This window comes from Nerophis lumbriciformis, linkage group LG26 (assembly GCF_033978685.3).
Source record: "Nerophis lumbriciformis linkage group LG26, RoL_Nlum_v2.1, whole genome shotgun sequence".
Taxonomy (NCBI): Eukaryota; Metazoa; Chordata; class Actinopteri; order Syngnathiformes; family Syngnathidae; genus Nerophis; species Nerophis lumbriciformis.
Genome location: NC_084573.2, coordinates 24340626 through 24357071, shown reverse-complemented (window position 1 = coordinate 24357071; position 16446 = coordinate 24340626). Strand labels below are relative to the sequence as shown.

Genomic DNA, 16446 nt, shown 5'->3' with positions numbered 1-16446 from the left:
CAATTTCTAGTACCTGTCAGCTAGGTGAGACTTTCAAAAGGTTCCTGGAACTTTCGAGGGGGCGGGCTGTGCTTTTGACTGCTGATTGGTTGAACACAGTTGGGGGCGTTCCTAAAACTTCTTTTTTGAACACACAACCACCATTACAGAATGCCAGACAACTTGTTTATTTTTTATGTCTTGTGTATTTCCATTAGAACATAAGAAGAAAGAAGAAAAGGAGCCAGTACCCGAATGGAATGAAGGTAAATCACATGAAATTGTCACCCCTTTTATCTTGTTAGATGCTGTAAAAATAGTCAAGTGACGTGTCATTTGTGTTGTTATTAGCCTCAACCCGAATTAACCGAATGCTAATGCTGAATCGGATGTGTTTTTGTTGTCCCTGTCCAATAAACACTGATTTTTATTCTGAATATATTGTTATTTACAGCTGAAATGGACCACAAGGACTCGCCTGACCTGCATAAATTCATAATTTACTGAGAAGATGCCTTTCTGTTGGCTGGACACCGAGGACAAAAGCTTGACTTTTTATGAACAAATCGGTACACTTTAAAAAAAAAAAATCATATTGTTTGTATTTTAATTAGTTTGTATTTCATTTATTTACATTTTAGTAAAATAAATATGACCTAATATTGTCTGTTTATTTACATGGTATCAGTGTAGAAATATACTAAAACACTAATTCATAAGTCGTTTAGTTCCAGTAACTCAAGGTTCCTTTTAGTTCCTAAACTTTTGGTGGAAAGAGGCCTATTGTCTGGGAAAGCAGGTGTGTGTACGAGGTGTGTTGTGAGTGAACTCACCATGCACACCGCCACAGTTCCATTAAACTGTAATCTGTTTATGAGTGAGGGCGAACCCAGAAGCACCAAATCCGCATTTGTGGCATGGCAAATTTTATTTGTGGCCACAAATTGGATTACTATTTCAAATCGAGTAATTGTACAGCCTTAATGTGTTGGTAAATTAAGGGCTCAACTATATTTTTATTGCAGTGCATACTACTTTTTAGCTGTGTTACTAACTTCCTACTTAGAGAGGAGAAGTGAGAACTGGTAGAGCGTTTGACAGCCTACCCGCAAGAGAGAGAAGTCGACAGACACACACACACACACACGTGCGCCTGCTGAGCTAATGGCAACCGTAATGGCAAGGTTACCATTAGAGGGCAGGGGATATGATGGCAGATCTGCTGTGTGGTCACTGACAGAGGACTCAGAGCTACTTTGATGGTGACATTACTGCACATGTATTGGGTGTCGATGTACACCTTGCCAACAAATAAAAATGCTCACAATGCCAATGTCAGTGTGTTGCCTGTAAAAAATTTCAGCTGAGATGAGCACTCTGGTAAATCAATCTCAGCATATTTATCGAGCTGCGTGTGATTCTAGGAAGCTGAAGGGGATTGGAAGAGAGCGAGACATTTCCAATACACAAAAAGCAAGGCTATGCACCAAACCGACCATCGTCTTCTTAATGTTCTCAATGTTTTTTTTTATGGCAAAGCATACTTGCATGCGGTGCAGGTCTGTGGGAGAGAATGACTCAGACCAGATTTGGCAAGGCACTTTGAGCCAAAGGGCATAAACACATGCACGAAGACCTACTGTATGTCAACCTTTTGATCTTATTTCCTATTAGGGACTCCAAATCTCGGTGAGGGTTGCAGCGAAAAAAAATCAAGGACAAACTAAAGTCAGACAGAACAAAAATATAAGTTGTCTGGCTACAAAGATTCCGCTGAGATGGCATTTCCAATGAGCTCTTGGCTGAGCACTTGCAGAGGTCGGAGTATTGACCGGCTGGTATGTTTGCAAAGTGAAAACTTAAGCACAATTATGTTAATTGCTTACACACAAGCAAAGGGGGAATGTTGAAGTCATAACCTACGCAGTGAGTATCATAACAGTGCACTACACTGGCAGGATGAATACAAATCCTAATGCGATCACTCGATTTGCATTTTCATGGTGCTTTGTGGTGCAACAATCATATGGGAACTCTCTGAAGTAGTGCCACTATCACACCATCTGTTTGTTTAGATGTGCAAATCAAGTTGACCAGCACTTCCGTACAGCCTATGTTGATGATATAGCGTCTTCTATGACAATAATACAAAAGAAACACATTCTGTTTGAACCCACAATATGTCTGCTGACAGCGCATGGAGAAAATAGTCTGTACAAGAAAGAAATAGACTCAGTCTTCCCACTGTATTTAAATAGTGCTTTTATGCGGGTTCACGCAAGGTGGCATCCATAGCTAAAGCATTCTGGGTGTAGAGAGAAAAATGTGGTTTGTCATTTAGGGTGTGGATTGAGCATATGATTAAAGTACCTGAGCTGCATTATGATCTCATCGAATAGCTGAGAACAACAAGATTTTTATCTTGCAGAAGAATACGACTGTAGAGTGAGCAGAGACATAATGTTATTGTGAAGATGAGCTTTAGCTTGTACAGTATGTGCTTCGTCCAAATCCTTGCATTACTGTAACCCTGTGGTCATGTGATGCTACTGGGTTAAGCTTAAAATTAAGCAGAAAAAATTATTAATACTAATAGATTTGTTATGCACTTTTCATTTAGAAAAATCTTAAAGTGCTACAGTACAAACCAATATTTACAACAATAAAAGCGTAGCCATTAAAACAGATAAAATACTACAACTAAAACACTCAGGGAAGCATAAGAAACACAAAACATCCAAAATTGTGGTTTTTCTAACAGTGTGTCAATTAATTGTATTTATTAAAATTGGTCAAAAGTTTCCCCGAGATTGCCACTATATATGTAGCAGTGGGGGCTTGGTCAATAGGACATCATCATATATATGACATCATGATAAATCTGATTTGGAATGATGCATATATTTTCTTTAAAAGGCTAAAAAAAAGTTTTATGTATATTTAAAAACAAATATGTGTTATTATTTATTAATACCATTGTTTATTATATTAACACAATCAGAATCAGCATTATTGGCCAAGTATGTTTAACACCCAGAGAATTTGACTTGGTAGACTGAGCTCTCTTTGTTCAATGCAATTGCAATTTGCAATTAATAATTTAGTTTGGAATAAACTGAAAAAAGCAATGCAGTTATGCAGGATGAGGGTTTCAGCTCTAATGCCGTTAGCTTAATGCTAATGTACAATTGAGTGGCTCCTTGGCACGCTAACCAAAATTAGCATGGATGATCGCAGTAGACCAGGGGTGTCCATACTATGGCCCACCAGCCTTTTCAATTTGATCCGCGAGACTTTGTGAGTTAACAAAGCATCGCACCACGGAGTACTTATAAACTAATCTTAAATACCAGCGGTCTCTGAATGATACATATTTGCTGCTATCTTGTGGACAATGTGAGAAAATCAGATCAATGACCCTTGAAAGTACCTTACAATAATAGCACAACATTTACTTATAAGACACAATCCAAACAACATTCCCTAGTCATGTTGCAAAAAAAAAAAATGCACCCAACATGAAGGTCAACACACATTGTCACACCCTATTACCTCCCTTCTTGACACTCAGCATCAAGGGTTGGAATTGGGGGTTAAATCACCAAAAATGATTCCCGGGCGCGGGAATCAACTTTAACTTAATAACACAACCTGCTTACTGAGGATATGATGAAAAACATCCAAACACCATAAACAAATTCAAAATTACACCCATTTAAATCCATTAGAGTGCATGCTGGGAAAAATGTAAAACACTCTCTCCACACTTATCCTTGTTTGGCGCATTTTAGCTGCTTGATATTTCTGATCGATTACAAAACTTTAAGAAGCTCATCACAGAAGTAGACAAGGTAGGAATCAAACTTTCACATACTCTTCATATACAATCATCCATCCATCCATCCATCCAACACAGATAGACAAGACAACATTCACACTCACATTCACACACTAGGGCCAATTTAGTGTTGCCAATCAACTTATCCCCAGGTGCATATCTTTGGAGGTGGGAGGAAGCCGGAGTACCCGGAGGTGTGCAACCTGCTGTATCGCTACAAACAGGCGATTTATGATATTTGAGATATTTTTTTAAACTTATGGCCAATAGTACTTAAATAATAGCCTGTACAGTATATACATTCATACAACATATTATTTAAATGTGTTTTCATGTAAAAAAATTAAAATTATAATGTTTAAAAAACTTATTTTGAAGGTGTGGCGGCATTTATCTTGCAGTGGCGAGTGCACCAGGACCATTTACATGTAGTGGAAACCCTGGTGTGTGTATAAGTACTTTTTGAGCACATTGAACAATGCCGCGATAATAATGATAACCATGATCAATTTGGTGACGATAATCGTGAGAGGAAATGGTCATATTGTTCGTCTAAATCTATTTTAGGATTGCATGGCTGCCTAACCACTAGAATATCGTGAACATAGAAATAATTATTTCTAAAAATAAAAATTCATCCATTTCCTGTCCTGTTATCGTCATTTCGTCATATCCCAGCAGACATAACACAAAAAGTGGGGTACACTTATAGACCATGGGACGGCGTGGCGCAGTGGAAGAGTGGCCGTGCGCGACCCGAGGGTCCCTGGTTCAATCCCCACCTAGTACCAACCTCGTCATGTCCGTTGTGTCCTGAGCAAGACACTTCACCCTTGCTCCTGATGGGTGCTGGTTAGCGCCTTGCATGGCAGCTCCCTCCATCAGTGTGTGAATGTGTGTGTGAATGGGTAAATGTGGAAGTAGTGTCAAAGCGCTTTGAGTACCTTGAAGGTAGAAAAGCGCTATACAATATATTTATTTATTTATGTAGGGACTCCAATCAGCCTATCTTGCAAGTTTTTGGGATGTGGTCGGTACTGTTCATTTTGATTAATTTTTTCATCTTACTTATAGTGAACGACCTGACTATAATAGGATGATAATGAATCACAACACAGGCACGTTGACGAAAACAATGACGAAATTAATTATTACTTAATTAATAATTTAGTCGAAAAATCAAATCATGTTTAATTTCGTCTTTAGACGGGTGGGACAAGTTAGGGATCTATCCAATCACAGTAGCATGCAGGAAAGGGGCGGGGGTAAATCACAGCGGGGATCCAATCAGAACTACAACTACTAAGACACAGTGTTAGGATTTTTCACTGGAAAACATGACTGTATTGTAGGGGTGTAATGATTAACTGTAAAGATGATGACCGCGGAAAAACTCCCCACGATTAGTATTGCCCTTACAAATTAAAATTATTGAAAAACCGAGATTGATAACTGCACTTTGATAAACTCTCGACAGACTGACTGGTGCCAGCTCGCTAGCTTAAATGCTAAAATGAAACAAGATACATACCTCTTTCACCCGATAAGAACAACATACCCCAATTTTGCTGTGTTCGCAACTAAGATAATCAATTGTGCACACTGAACACAAACTGTACTCTCGTCTCTTAGCACGGAATTATAATGATCAATCTTTCCTCACAGGAAAAGAGTTTAAGGTGATTAACGGTGTGTTCAAGTACAGATGACCAAAAGCGATACATAATTAGAATAGATTTTATTTTTTACGTACTTTTCATTTAAGTATATTTTTCAAGTGCTACCTTATAAAACAATACTTACAGTACAACAATTAGAGTTTAGCTATTAAAAAAAAATAAAACACAGACTAAAACACTTCAGGGAAGCATAAGAAACAAAAGACATGCAAAATTCTGGCTTTTCTAACCAAGTATCTACCTATTTTAGTTTTTGTTAAAAAAAACTTTTTTTAGGCACATTCCACAATACTGCGATAACAATGTGAATTGTGATCATTTTGGTCACAGTACCCGTGATATGAAATTCTCATATCATTACATACCTACTGTATTGTTACACACATCATTACAATATGTCTTCTATAACTTCAAGAAAGAGAACACATATGGAAACATTTCACCTTTGCAACGGTAGACAACTACACACGTAAACCCTGTGGCTCGATTTTCTCCGATAAAAACAGAACCAACTTGAAGCACCATCTGCAGGCTAATTATAAGGACATCAACAGTAAATAGGCCTCAACTAATATTTCCAAATGATTCATACTGTACTGAATTACTGTCACTATTTAAAACAGTAGAGAAGGAGCAAGACTGCTTACTCTACCACTACTTTTGTATTATCCATAGGCGAACTTGCCTGCCAATCTAATGAACAGGATAGCTGTGCGGCACTATAATCGATGTCCTCGGCACACTGTTCCGCTTTTAATTGCACAACTTGACAATACACAAAGGAAAACAGGTATGTGAGATATATACATTCTACATTCATAACACTGTTTGCTGTATTTCAACGAGACAGTGGCCAAGATGCCATTGTGCACACTCTGTAAAGTTATACACCATGTATAATAAATCTAGTTTGTTTCTTCATGTGAGCATTTTAGTCATATATTATTTAACATTTGAAAAAAATGCTTAATTCCAGCTAAAATAACGCACAATGAGGTTATGGTGAAATGTACTTATTGAAATATTCATGGAGTGCAGGTCTTGTTGTGAATTTTACTTTTTGAGATGCTCTGCAATAATAGCTCATTAATAAAAGTGCTTCCAAGACAACTTCAAAGATGCTTTGTCTGTTACACTATATGTACTTTAGTCGACAAAATTACTGTAATTTTAGTCAACTAAAATACATTTTAATCAAAAGACTATGACTAAAAATCAATTAAAAACTTAACACTGGTGGGTGGGAGGAAACCGGAGCAACCGGGAAGAAAACCCATGTAAACACAGGACCTTGCAAACTGTGCAATTATATTCCAAAAGAGATTTGAATACAGATCTCATTACTGTGAAGCAGATGTGCTAATCAAATGTCATTATGTTATATATAACTTAGGGCTGGGCGATATATTGATGTACTCAATATATCGCAGGTTTTTCTCTGTGCGATATAGAAAATGACTACCGGTATATCAAGATATTCGAGTATACGTTCTCACGCAGTTGCTTTTAGCTGCTAACATTACACTACAGGTGTTTCTCACGCTTTCTTGTCTCTCCTTCTCACAGAGACGTAAAACAAGCGCACCTTCTTTCATACGTCACATACGTATACACCCTCGCGGAACAGAGAGGTAGCGGCATGGGTAACGTTAGCTGTGGTGCGAGTGGTAATACGAGAGAAAGAAAGTGCGAATCTGGTAACAAATGAAGGAAGAATTAATTCCCAAGAAAAACAGCACAGGGTCCATCGTCTGGCGGTGGTTTGGCTTCAAGCGGGAATATGTCGAACAGACAACCGTAATATGTCAAGTGTGCGGCAAAAGCGTTGCTACAAAAAGTAGCATTACTGTTAATATGTAGCATCATTTGAAAAGTCACCCGCTAGAGAATGAAGAGTGTTTGAAACTGTACATGTCAACATCTCCGTTCGGTGCCACACCAACAAAATGCAGAGGCAACCATTTCCACATCAACACCGTATGAAAAGAATAGTCAACAACAGAAGGAGATAAAGTCCGCAGGAACCTACCACATAGCGAAGGACATACACTATTTGATTTCCTATTATGCAGCTCATTTTTATTTGACAGTTATTGAAATATCTTGTGTGACATCATGCACTAAAGTGCACTTTATTTGTTTTAAACTATTGCAGTGGCGTTCTGTACAAAAAGTGCACTTTAATTTAGTGTTGTTTTGATACGTCATCTTAGTGACATCATCCACAAAAGTGCACTCATAGCTTGTTTTAAAATGTCTCTGACAATCTTGCACTTTCTGTTTTGAAATTACATGAATGTTTGTGCCACTGCTTAATAACTGTTTAATAAATACAGTTTTGGTAAATTGACTTAGTTGTGATTTCCCTGTCTGCATGAAAGTTTAAAATGAGCATATATTAATGCAGTATGAACAAGAATGTTTTAATGTAGACACATAGAATCATCATACTGGTGTGATTATATGCATCAAGTGTTCATTCAAGGCTAAGGCAAAATATCGAGATATATATCGTGTATCGTGACATGGCCTAAAAATATAGAGATATTAAAAAAAGCCATATCGCCCAGCAATAATATAACTACAAACTCTATATAATAAAACACTTTGGCTAATATTAGCAGTCCACTCCATTACTTTTTTATCTACTCCCTTTGATCAATGTCCTAATCTTTAATGATTAATCTGTGTAAGTAACCTAGTAGATAATGTATTGTATAAGCCTTTTGTTTACGATAGGAAAACAAGACAACTGTCCACTTCAGACCCCAAGCTGACAACCATCCATCCAGCAAGCCGTTACTGCGGCTTTTCAGCTGCCTGCAGCTCCGTGAATGCAAAGGGATCCAAGGAAAGCAGTGGCACAGGCATGTGTCCATGGACAGAAAGCACTCATTGTACCAAAGATACAGCAGCGAGGATATTTCCACCCACTAGGCCCCAATGCTACCGCAGCTGGTAGAGGCCACCGGGGGCCGTTGGAGGGAGCCCAGCGTCAGAGCTCTGCATGGCACACAGTAGTCCGTCTTTGTTATGAGGTATTAGGGGGTGTTAAGCGCCACAGTTTGAATGCGTCAAGGAAAGTGACAGACTAAATACAAAGATGGAGGAAGAAGCAAAAAAACAACAACAAAAACCAAGATGACCGCCAAATGTTGACAGAGGTGAAAAAAAAATCACAAACAGGAGCTGAGGCCAGACAAAGGACCTTGTGCACTAAATGTGGGTCTTGAGGTGTTACAACACCACAATGTGGTTTGGCGTAAAAATCATTATGAATAGAAAACAAGCATCTTGCAAATCACGGAATTAGTATTTGTACTGAATGTACAGTATATTTCATGCTAAGCTCTGATGTATTGGACTGTTGTTGATATGATCTTTTTATGGGGGCTCTGCTTTGTTTATCTCTGTTAAATGGTTAATTTTACCAAGTACAATCACCAAATGTATTTATAACTCGTAGTCACTTTGCCTTTGTCCGGGGACAACTAGGGATGGGTACCAAATTTGGTTCTTTTATAGGCAAAGCCCGAATTCCGTCGGTACTACTTGGCGGGCAAACAAGCGTTCAAGCAGCACTCAGAGTGGACTTAGTCGGACCACTTCCAGGGAATACGGCAATTTTCCATTCCAACAAAGAAGGTATGCTTGATAAAAGCGTTCTAAAGTACAGTCAGGATATGTTATTCAAAATGTGCTAGCTTGATGTTAATTTGATTTTTCCTGGCGATGCTACGATAAATGATTCCCGGGCGCAGCCACCGCTGCTGCCCACTGCTCCCCTCACCTCCCAGGGGGTGATCAAGGGTGATGGGTCAAATGCAGAGAATAATTCCGCCACACATAGTGTGTGTGTGACAATCATTGGTACTTTAACTTTAATTAGCATTAGTGATTTTATAAGACCATTTCAACACCTCAAAATTTGGCAATGAAAACTACAACGAAGATGCAGGCTACAATAAAATAGATGGTGCATAATAAGTACAACACTAACAGTTTTAGGGCGCAACAAAAGACTAGATTCAGCGTAATGGCAAAGACTACTCTAAGACTAGTAAGCAAAACACACCGTACTGCCATCTAACGGAATTGTAACTGCATGCAACGTCTACTATATAATACTTACAAACGAGACCCAGAAGTGTAAGAAATTAAGATATAACAACTGGAGAGCACAGCTATTATTAACAGCTCACTGTCATTGTTAGATGAAAATATTATATTTATTTTTTTAAAGAATTAAACAATGTCCCAATCTGCTTTAAGAACGTATCAAACAGTAATAAGTCCCAAAGTTTACGCCATAAATATACGATACATTCACACTGCATGTTAGGATGTCCAATTTGGATTATTTTTTGCCAAACCAGATCTTTTCATGTAATCGTTCACATTACAAAAACAAATGCGATGTCTCATGTGGACACAATCTAACCCGCATGCAGACATGATGTCATACTGTACACGCTGCAGTGTTTACAGAAGTAAACATGGTTTCAATCCTGCTCAGTGGCCTTGTGGTTAGAGTGTCCGCCCTGAGATCGGTAGGTCGTGAGTTCAAACCCCGGCCGAATCATACCAAAGACTATAAAAATGGGACCCATTACCTCCCTGCTTGGCACTCAGCATCAATAGTTGGAATTGGGGGTTAAATCAACAAAATGATTCCCGGGCACGGCCACCGCTGTTGCTCACTGCTCCCCTCACCTCCCAGGTGGTGGAATGAGGGGATGGGTCAAATGCAGAGGGTAATTTCACCACACCTAGTGTGTGTGTGACTATCAGTGGTACTTTAACTTTAACTTCAATCCTAGTAGGTCTCAGTCCTGGCGCATTTGTGGAAATTTCAAAGATTTTCTGCAATCAAAGTCAACATTTTCTGAACCGAATTATTGTGCCTGGAAAATTGGGAAGGAAGAGGGCAAGCATTTTGGCTCTTGCAGTTTGCAGGACCTTTGCTTCGATGTATGCTCCAAAGAGCATGTGGGCGAGCAGTCACAGACATAACATAAAAACATATTATTTTCACCTGTTTTATGCTCATTTGTCCTGTGCTAATTTGTCAACTATTTATTTTGCAACAGTCTATTTTGGCAAATAATTATGCTGCTTATCGCTATTTGATGACGTATTGGTTGGATGACCGCGATCGGAGCGTTATCTGATTTATATCCACATACGGAAGAGGCCTCAGTCGGATTTGAAAAAATCTGGAGTTGTCCTGCAGTGTGAACAAGGCCATATTGTCACACTCCCAATTTTGCCCTAAATGGGATTAGTTTTATGATGTTGAATAAACAAAAAGTGGAAAAATATCACAGTCACCTGTGCATCCTTCATTGTTGTTGTTTGTGAACTTTGGACAGCTTTGCCCTAAAGTACTCCATTGAAAAATAGGCCAAGATCAAGTTTACGGCCATCCAAAGTTCAACTCTGTTCGGGTGTTTTGCTTTCTCTTTTTGCAACATATTTTTACCAAACTTATTGGGAGATTGTATAAGACCGTGAGAGGAAAAGAATATTAACTGGACTCAAATTCAAAACAGTAAGACTCTTGTGTCAAGTTTAGGTCAATTGCTTTACTATTTTTTACATTAGTTTATACACTGACTAGTAGAGGTGGGGTAAATAATCGATATTTAGATGTATCACAATTCAAACATGGACGATTATAAAATCGATTAGTAAACGCCAATAATCGATTAATTTATTGTAAATAAAGCAATGCAGACAGTTCTAAAATTTGGCTGACTGCAGCGAGCCACCTCACCGAGAGATTTGACCAGCTCCTTTATAATAGGGCACCTACATTCCAGTTTGCACACATTACCATGAATTTAATAAATGTGAAGGGAATTTCTTTTTACAAATGCACTGTTTTTAAAAGTTGCAAGAGATAAACGCTTATTAAAGCTGGGGTATCCAAGTTATAGTCTTTAACTAAAAAAACAATTATATTAGCATCATACAGTATTAGGGCTGGGCGATAAAACAATAACAATATATATCGCGATAGACATGTGATCAATATCAATAGAAAATGGGGTTGATAGAACGTTCGATAATTTCACTGAGTTCTGTTAGAAAAAAATAGGAAGAAATGCCGAGCCGGAACCGCACGGCATTCTGGGGGCTGTAGGCAGAGGAAGGGCTTTGGCCTCTCAACCTATCACGGCCGAGCCTGAACCGCAAGGCATTCTGGGAAATACTAACAGGAAGAGAAAAAAAAAAAAAGAAGCAACAACGGCGAGCTGACGACGAGGAGTGAAACAAAACGGGAATATGAGTGCGGCAGCACGAGAGGAAATTGTAAATAAAAAAGGAAACGTCACGTCACCAGTTTGGCAGTATTTTGGATTTTTTAAGTCCGATACGAATCAGAGTAATACTGTCTGCAAACTTTGCAAGGTCGTCGTCCCGACCAAGTCTGGGAACACGACAAACTTATTTTACCACCTGAGCCGCTCTCACCCGCTGGAGTACAGCAGTATCAAACAGCCACAACCATCTACATCAGCCAGTGCAAGTGGAACAGCACCGAAGCGGCAACAACAGACCACCATCGAGAGGTACTCGGCAGCAGTGCCATACGACAAAAATTCAAAACGTTATAAAGAAATAACGGATGCAGTGGTGGATCAATTAACGAAGGACATGCTACCTACTTATATTTAAAATAAAAGTATTTAAATTCAGCCTTTTTTCTCCTGGTCTTTATTTAGAATAGGTTTTTTTTTAATCAATAATTATCGATATCGACTGATATGAAACACTTATATCGTGATAAATTTTTTAGTCATATCGCCCAGCCCTATACAGTATATGGTAACAGTAATCATTTCTGAAAAAATTGCATGTCTGTGCCTTACAATTAAGTATTTTAGTAAATAAAAGCCCGGAAGACAAAATAATTTGTTTTTCTGGCAGTCAACCCCTCCAGATCCAATCAAAGGATTTAGAGAAAGGAGGGGTGGGCAGAGCTCACGAAGGAGCCTCCTCATTGGCTGACGCGATATATAGTGAAGCGGGTGCACGGTGCAAACTTGTTTGCAGCAAAGCATGGCTGCTGAACACCCACCTGGAAAGATCGCAATACCTGCACTTGCTGTTACAGCATATACTGCTAAAAAACCCAACAGAGGAAATCAGAGAAAGAAAAGAAAGACGCTGTACGTCCTAAAAAACCCAAAGAAGAGCCAAAACTCGAATAAATATTGGTCTGGCATATTCAAGATGAAGGGCATTGCGGGCCAGTCTTGGACAAACATTGGACGCGCAAGCGGCTGATTTCCTTCTAGACAGGTAACCTAATGTATCAATGCATCAATAATAGATTTTTAATTGAATGGTAATCGAATCGTGAGGTGGCCGAAGATTCTCACCTCTACTGACTAGGGCTGGGAGGTATACCGGTATTACAGTTAATACCGGTATATTTTAGAAAGAGGTATACAGTACATATGAGACAATACCGCTATGCCAGTATCTTTTGATGTGCCTTTGTTATGGCTGTCAGCAGCCGGTGCGGTGCAACCTAGCTAAGAAAGGATCTGGCACACAGGAAGGGTTGTGCATTGCCGACGCCGACCTCCGCTGTTTTCACATTCGCACACAGCCGACGTGTATTACCAGAGCTGACAAACTGCCACTGCTAAAGCTAACAACAACAGTTTAGCTGAAACCCTCGCTGAAGTCACACGTCGCTTGGCAACAGACACCGCCTTTTAAAGGCACACACACGCACGCAACATGCTGCTCTCATAAACTTCTCTCAACTGTAAATGACATAGATTTAAAAAAATTTTTTTTAAGTAAAGCATTAATTATTTTACTTAGTAATGAATTATTAATTTATTAAAGAGTAATTATATTAGTAATCAAAATACCTTTTTCGTTAAGTAACAAGTAAGTACAATCAATTACTTTTTTAAAGTAATTTTCAGAACACTGGTAGGACCAAAATTTTGTGGTGTTGAGTTTAAACTAAACACCTTTAGTTTTGTTTAAAATACCGATATATATCGTATACAACCAAAAATACCAGGATATCAGTTTTGGTCCTTATTGCCCAGCCCTAACACTGACTATTGTGGCAATTAATAGTGTTAAATATAGACAAAGCATTGTAAGCTTGATGTTAGTCTTTAATGCAAATACAATATTATTAACATATTATATGTTAAATTGTTGATGAAAAAACAACATGTATGGTTAGTTAACACTAAGGATGTTACGATGAACGGTCCGACGTATTACTGTTTAAAATCAATAACATAATTGATGAATGCACTTTTATAAACTCAGGAACTGAGTGGTGGTAGCTTGCTAGCTTAAATACTAACATGGAAATAAGAGACATTAACGTCTTTCCCCAATAAGAAACACCACACCCCAATCTTAACACAAAACAGTCTGAGCAACTAAGCTATGGAATATGATACGAAGGTGTTTTTACGGTGCCTTCAAGGACAGCTATACGCAGTAGGACGTCACAACGCCCGCCAGGAATAGTAAATAATAACAATAAATTTTATTTGTTACGCACTTTTAATTTGAATAAATCTTAACGCTACAGTACGAACCGATATTAAAAACAATAAAATACAGTAAAATAATTGTTTTAGTTATTTGAAAAAATGGGTCAAAAGCTTTTAGTGTGTACTTTTTAACACATTCAACAATACCGCAAAAATAATGATAATCGAGATAAAAATGTTCATGATAACCGTGATAAGAACTTGTTACATCCCTAGTTAGGACTTTATAATGTTGACAGTTTGACCCTGGTACGGTTTACATTAGTTGCTTACTTCTTGGTGTGTCCTCCTACATGAGGAATCCCGAAGAACAACCTTCTCAGCATAATCATCAGGCTTAAATCCAAGAAATCCAGTTGTTACTGATTTAGAAGGGCTGTCTCAGGATCAAAACGTGACTAGTACTTATTTACCCCCAACAGTAATCATTTCCATCCTTCGGTTACGATAAGCGTGACGTTTTTCTTTTCGTCTTACCCGGCAAACAGGAAACGACTGAAGGATTTATTGGAACAAAAGCAAGGGTGGGATCGGTCTGTGCCGGGGAAATATATGAGCAGAGAGACAGCCACTCCAAAGTCAACAGCACATCAGTCGTCTCAGGAGTCGTCCCGTGCGCCTCCGTGGCGATGCAGTCAGTGGAGCACAGTCACACGCGAGTACACGTGAACATGCACTGAGGTATTTAAACAAAGAACACACAGAAGCACATGCGAGCGCTCAATAATGGGCGAAAGAAAACAAAGGCTTACATACATTTACACGATATGCAGCTCATTCAGTTCTTCTCAAATGATGCACGAGACCCCAGGGAACACGCTTTATCAGTATCATGCTTCAAACCCTGCTTCGAAAAGCTTTAAAATGTGCTCAATGTAGCCATTAATTCTGACTTCCTTATTTTGATTTTTTTTAAATGTTTTATCAATGTTTGTATTGTAGGTTAAAGTGTTTCATATATCGTGCTACTACTGAGTTAATGCAGCGAATCATTTTGAATGTATTAATATTTTTGAGTTTATTTAATTTTATTTTTCAGTATCAAATTGTGCAAGTCGGTCAAAAATTGTTAATAGTTTAAATACGGATTTTAATGTTTTATTTCCGGCAAATATTTTCTGCTACAGACTAAAAAACAGTGTTATTAAAGTTATTCTTTGTTGTAAATTGATCTATATTTCTTTCTTTTTTCCTTTCTTTAATTTTAATAAGGACACACTGTTATGCAGAGGTGTACTTATAACAATTTTATAGACACATAATACAGAGAGTGGAGGTGTGCAAAGTTTTTTCTTCTTCCTAGTGGGGGCGTAACAGAAAGTAATTGAGAAGCACTAAGCTAATTGTGTAATGTAATGAATATCAAATGTATAGCTATACCAGTTATTGTCAAACTGTGGTACGTGTACCCGAAGAATTACTCGATTAAACTACAGTGTTTAATACTCCTATATTCAAACAAAGTGTTACTATTCAAATTGTGTAATGTCACAGTGGCCAAAAATACTGCTTAAAAAAACATCTGCCTTGTTTTTAATGAATACATAGGCCTGCTACGCTACTGTATGTTTATTAAAAAAAACTGAACCATAACTAATGTATTATTACTGATGTATGCAATAGGATCAAACATGTTTTCACTGCAGGGCAAAGTCTAGGTGTGAAGCAGAAACTATTGTATTATGCATATGATGACAACAACATATTTTTTGCATCCAAACAATATCTGATTACCTTAAAATTTAACAACTTAAAAAAAAAAATGTTATAAACATCCCAATCCAGCCCCTGGACTTTGAGTTTGACACCTTTATTAACAGTATACATTTTTATTTAATGTTAATAATGTAAGCTGAAAGAAAGCTGATAGTGTTCCAAAGAAAGAATCCAAAATACATGTTGGACATTGCTTGTTGTTGTGGTTTTAAACAGCTGTTTAAGTTTATAAATAGGGAAACTACCATTTATTGTATTTTTTTTATTTTTACGTCACAGTGGCCAAAAATACTACTTAAATAAAAACATCTGCCTTGTTTTTAATGATAACATAGACCTGCTACGCTACTGTATGTTTATTTAAAAAACTGAACCATAACTAATGCACTATTACTGATGTATGCAGTAGGATCAAACATGTTTTCACTGCGGGGCAAAGTCTAGGGTGTGAAGCAGAAGCACAAACTATTGTATTATGCATATGATGACAACAACACTTTTTTGCATCCAAACAATATCTGATTACATGAAAATTTAACATAACTTTTTAAAATAAAACATCCCAATCTAGCCCCAGGGCTTTGCGTATGACACCTTTAATAACAGTATACATTTTTATTTAATGTTAATAATGTAATCTAAAATATGATGTTAATTGTGGAAAAAACTTGAACATTGTAGCAAGCTGATA

General features: G+C 37.9%; 2 protein-coding genes across 3 annotated transcripts in view; one reads left to right on the top strand and one right to left on the bottom strand.

The window, feature by feature from the left end:
- The window catches only part of susd6 (sushi domain containing 6), a 64066-nt gene that overhangs the window by 46589 nt on the left and 1031 nt on the right, over positions 1 to 16446 (bottom strand). The gene's annotated exons all lie outside the window — the stretch shown is intronic.
- acot20 (acyl-CoA thioesterase 20) overlaps positions 11731 to 16446 on the top strand; it is a 29381-nt gene continuing 24665 nt past the window's right edge. Inside the window, exon 1 of the mRNA XM_061987140.2 lies at positions 11731 to 12071. The gene's annotated coding sequence lies outside the window, so the exon portion shown is untranslated. The remainder of the gene's footprint in view (positions 12072 to 16446) is intronic.